Here is a 6099-nt window from a genome sequence, read left to right as displayed (position 1 = left end):
ACTTCCAGCTACAGATTTTTTGTTTAAAATAGTTTTACTTAATTTATTATCGGTAAATAATATTGCAATAAAATGAAAGATATATCATAATTATAACTTTAACGAATTTTAATAACCCTTTTACTGCTTTATCTAAAATAAGCTGCCGACTTATTAAGGTGTATAATTGAATTATCAGGATTATCACACCTATGCTAACTGATTAAATCACGCATCTGGTAAGTACTTCACGCTATTTGAATTGGTTACATCAGGAAAGAGCGCACGTGTTTATTGATCTAATTATCGCTGTATATTGCCTTTTAATGTATAAAAGAGTAATTAAGTAAGTTTTGAGATTAAATATCCTAATGCTACGATTTTTCCAAGTTGTATTATCGCCTTTCTTAGATATACAAGTACAAATTATTCTGAAAAATGTTAGCACATTATAAATAAAGTGTCATAGGTTTACTGAGCAGTGTGTAAATATTATATATATATTTTGTTTTTGTTTATATGTACCATACTATTATTGTTAGACATATCATTTTATATTTCTTATCTTATCTGTATAATTGGATGAATATTTAGAAAACACTCACAGTTACCTGTTTAAAATTGTTTGAAAGATTCTATTTACTCTCGGTAAATGCTGTTGCAATAAAATAATAGATGTATCATAATTATAATTATATCTATCATTAATAATAACCCTTATATAACTGCCGACTTAAAAAATCAATCAATTCTATTGTAAAATCGTTGTATAGGAACGATTATTATTGTGTAAACTTGTTTGAAATAATGGAATTGTCGTGAATTTTTTTTTTAAAAAAATAGCCACATAACAGGTATTTGTGCTAAATCACTGGCACGCAATGGAGGCAAAGTGCGCAATGGAAACATTCTATTAGGAGCGATAACTTGATTTAAAAAAAAAATACTCCCAGCTACAGATTTTCTGTTTAAAATAGTTTTACTTAATTTATTGTCGGTAAATAATATTGCAATAAAATGATAGATATATCATAATAATAACTTTAACGAATTTTAATAACCCTTTTATTGCTTTGTCTAAAAATGAACTGCCGACTGATTAAGGTGTATAATTGAATTATCAGGATTATCACACCTATGCTAACTGATTAAATCACGCATCTGGTGAGTACTTCACGCTATTTTAATTGGTTACATCAAGAAAGAGCGCACGTGTTTATTGATCTAATTATCGCTGTATAATGCCTTTTAATGTATAAAAGAGTAATTAAGTAAGCTTTGAGATTAAATATCCTAATGCTACGGTTGTTCCAAGTTGTATTATCGCCTTTCTTAGATATACAAGTACAAATTATTCTGAAAAATGTTAAACAACAACAACAACATTTATTAGCATAATCGACATATATATGCCTTTGGCTAATGAACAGTATACAGTTCTTTCAAATCATGCGTATAAATAATTTGTAATCAAGATTTCAAACCCTTAACAAATAAATTTCCTTCAAATATTTACATATATTCCATTGGACTTTTTTCTTAGCAGATGACAACAAATTGTCAAACATTTTCAGATTTGGCCACGATGTTTTTGGCAAATATTTTGAACGTAAGTTTTTATATTTAGGACAAGTCAATAACACATGATACTCAGATTCTATAACATTTAAATTACAATTTTGACATGTTCTTTGATCCCTAGCTATACCACTATACCTTCCAGTTTCAATAGCTAAGCAATGTGAAGACATTCTAAAACAACTGAGTAATTTTCTTAAGTAATCATTATCAACATTTGTGAGATATGGTTCAAACATAAACAGCGTTTTAAATCTTGAATAATATTCTAGTTTTGGCATGTTTGTAATACTACCATGCCATTCCTGTATAAACTGGTCTCTTAACCGTTTTTGTAGCATTGGAAAATAGTTAATATTTGGCGCTATATGGTTCCATAAATATCCATATCCTAATTGTTCTAAAAGAGTTTTAACATATTTGGGCCAGTTTGTACATCGGGGAGAATTGACATTGTTACATTGGTCTCTAAAAATGTCAGTCATGATAGAATCTGGATTATTTACAAGCTTTAACCAATATTTTAGAACTCTTCTCTTACACAGTATTGAGAGAGGATACCTTCCAAGTTCCCCCAACACTGCCATATTTGGGGTTTGCATTTTTACACCGAGTATCCTTTTACAAAATTTCATATGAATTCTATCTAAGCAACTTGTATCGTATACGCCCCATACTTCAGCACAATATAATAAAATTGGTTCAACCATACGATCAAAGAGTGTCAATTTAGTCTTAACATCAAATTTTAACCTAGAAAATAGTGAATATAGACCATTAACAGCTTTAAGTGCTTGATCAGACAGTGCCTTAATAGCTTCAGATAAAGCTCCATTACAATTAAATTTCACACCAAGATAGCAAAACGAGTTAACAGTTTCCACTGGTGTATCATTAATATACCATTGAAAATCAATATTCTGTTTTCTTTTTCTAAAAATACATATTTTCGTTTTATCAATATTTATCTTAAGCCCCCATTTAACAGAGTAAATATACAAGCTATCTAGCTGTGCCTGGAGACTCTTCTGGTCGGTAGTAAATAGTACCATATCGTCTGCAAACATCAACAAATAAATAGAAAGCTGTTGCAAGTCGTACTCTGTTAATGAGTTAAAATCAAGGTTTGCTGTGACGTCATTTACGAAGAGTATAAAAAGAATTGGCGAGAGTGGTTCCCCTTGTTTTAAGCCAAGCGAAACCTCGAAAAAATCTGAAACATTTGAAAAAACCTTTACACAAGCTGATATATGTTTGTATGTTGACTGAAGCATTCTAACCATTTTACTACTGATACCTATTTCAAATAATTTAAACCATAGGGCATTCCTATTAACTGTATCGAACGCCTTTTCATAATCTATAAAAGCACAGTACAACGATCTATTCATAGAAATAATCTTTTGTATAATACTTTGAAGAATAAAAACACAATCAGAAGTACTTCTGTTATTTCGAAAACCAAATTGCACATCAGTAAAAGCATTTTGGTGTTCACACCATTTATTCAATCTGTTTCTTAATAACAAAGAAAAAATCTTGGCCATAGTACTTATCAGTGATATTCCTCTGTAATTAGAAGGATCAGATTTATCCCCCTTTTTATGTAGTGGGACAATTATTCCTTTAACACATTATAAATAGGTTTACTGAGCAGTGTGTAAATATTATATTTTTTTTGTTTATATGTACCATACTATTGTTATTAAACATATCATTTTATATTTCTTATCTTATCTGTATAAAGATGTATTAAGATTTACATGTTTTTGCCATTTTTTCCTTTTAAATATGATTCTTCCTTTTTACAATTGATATTAAACTAGTAGACTTTTAGCATGTTTTTATAGTGAGTTTCAAATTCGCGTGTTTGTATGTTTAACATATAATTTATAACCTTTTGGGAAAATTGTTTAGAGAAATAAAACTATTAACATAGTATTGTATAATACCATAGGTGAAATAAAGTTATCTGTATGTCTGTCTGTCTGTCTGTCTGTCTATCTATATTTTTTTTTCAAAATGTTAAATTATGGGTTCGAATCTTTCTAGAATCAAATGTTTGTGTATATTGTTCTAACGTAATTTATTTGTTTAAGTTCAGTGGTTTGTTGTTCTGAACTTTGTCTGTACATCAGGAAATATTGATATAGAAAAATTATTTTATGATTGTTATTAAGTTTAAAAAAGACTTAGAGCCGCGCAAATATGACATATATTATATGTTTAAAAATGTATGAAATCTAAATGTTTTTGCTTTGTTTTCATCGCATTGTTTGTTTTAAACATATTATTTCTGTTTAAGAAAAAAATGAAATTAAACTGCATTTACGATTTGCAGCATGTTGTAAATGATTACTTTCACATCTATTAAATTCATATGTTTGTATATTTTTAACATCATATATATATATCATTCAAATACGTTTAAACTTAGTATAAACATATAAAAATAACATGTAAAAATATAAAGTTATTTGATGTTTGTGTTTCCTTTTTAATTATTATTATCTAATTACCCTTCCAATGATATTTTCTTTAAATAAATAATCATTCCTAAAAAAAATTGACTCCACTGCGCACTTTACTTCCATTTCGCACCATTGCGCACTTTATCTCCATTGCAATCTGACTAAAGTACTTGATCTTCTAAACGAAGATCTGAGAACGACCCATTCACATTCGTCTTCTGTATATTTTGGATTTCCAGTATTGCTATTTTTATTTTATCAAATCAGACGACTTGTTCGAATGTCAAAGAGTAAGAAAAATGTGCAGTCATTCTAGGGCTCGAACCAGGGACCCCTCGCTTACAAAGCAAGTGGCCTACCGACTGAGCTAGCCGGCTATCTGATACATTTCGACATAAGAATTGTAAATATCAAAAGTCAAGGCTACAGGTAGATTTGCAAGGTGTTGTAAGTTAGGCTCTGATTGGCTAGCGAAAGGGTTGTCAGAACGAGGCTATGAATAGGTCGTTCTCAGATCCTATGCGTAGCGTAATAGGAGATGCACTTCAGTCAGATTGATCTCCATTGCGCACTATAGGCGTAACCTCCAGAACGCCTTTGTTGATTGGCGATTTTAGAAAAAGTCACCTAAAAGCCAGTATTCGTTAACGGAATCAGCTATTCTGTGGCAGTGAGCCACAACCCGGACCATATAGATTTAGGACAACACGGACAACGGTTCCGGAAGGGGCCTCCGTGGCCGAATGGTTAAGGTCGCTGACTTCAAATCACTTGCCCCTCATCAAGCCTCACTCGGGGCGTTGAATTGTTATGTGAGGAAGCCATCCATTTGGCTTACGGAAGGTCAGTGGTTCTACCCAGGTGCCCCGCTCGTGATGAAATAATGCACGGAGGGGCACCTGGGGTCTTCGTCCACCATCAAAGCTGGAAAGTCGCCATATGACCTATAATTGTCGATGCGACGTTAAACACCACGCCCCCCCCCCCCCCCCCCCCCCCCCCCCCCAAAAAAAAAAACCGGTTCGGGACGACCCAGACTATAGATAAAAAAAAAATCTTTTGATATTTTAGAAACACTAGTAAATATCAAAAATATATTTTCGCGAATGGATAAGTGAGAGTAGAGCAAATTTAGTGCATATCCCGGCATAATCAGTTTCCGACCACCACCTATTTTCGACCATCTAGGACTTTGTATGATAAAAATCTTTACAAGCCAAATTTATCAGTTGCGATTGTTTCATTGTTTACAGCAGAGACAGAAAAAATTAGAAACCTATTCTATCTCAGTTTTGATACTTGAGAGTTGATATAAATACCTAATTTATAAACTACAAAGCCTTGGTGTCAACCCACAAATTACCAAATGGGTCAAATCTTTCCTGTCCAACCGCTCCCAGAAATGTCTCTTCCTGGTATATATCAATGACTTACCAGACTCCGTCAAATGTAACGCAAGAATGTTTGCAGTTGACACCATAATATACCTTACCATCAACTCCATTTCAGATAGTATATCTCTGCAACAAGACCTCATTTGCTTAGAAACCTGGGAGAAGACATGGTCCATGGAGTTCAACCCGGACAAGTGTGAAATCCTTAGAATCTTTAGAAAGAAAAATCCTGTGGTCTACCCCTACAAACTTCACAACATAGAGTTAAAAACTTGTGAGGCAGCTAAATACTTAGGCATAACCATTTCCAAAGATCTAAACTGGTCCAAACACATTGACAATATCACTTCCAAAGCAACTTCCACTCTTCGCTTCATACAACGAAATGTCAAAACTGACAATAAAAAGGTCAAAATTGCTGCCTATAACACCTATGTCCGCCCTCAACTTGAGTACTGTTCAAGCGTCTGGCATCCTTGGCAAAAAATCCTTACTAGTAAAGTCGAAAATGTCCAAAGGTCAGCTGCTAGGTTCGCCATGTACGACTACAGTTACACCAGTAGTGTTACACAAATGCTGAAAACTTTAGAATGGAATACACTCCAATATAGAAGGTTACACAATTCATTAGTAATGTTTTATAAAATAAGGACTAAGAGAGTTGCAGTCGACCAATC

Source organism: Mercenaria mercenaria, chromosome 5, assembly GCF_021730395.1.
Source record: "Mercenaria mercenaria strain notata chromosome 5, MADL_Memer_1, whole genome shotgun sequence".
Lineage (NCBI taxonomy): Eukaryota > Metazoa > Mollusca > Bivalvia > Venerida > Veneridae > Mercenaria > Mercenaria mercenaria.
The sequence above is the reverse complement of the archived record's forward strand: the minus strand, read 5'-3'. Positions refer to the sequence as shown.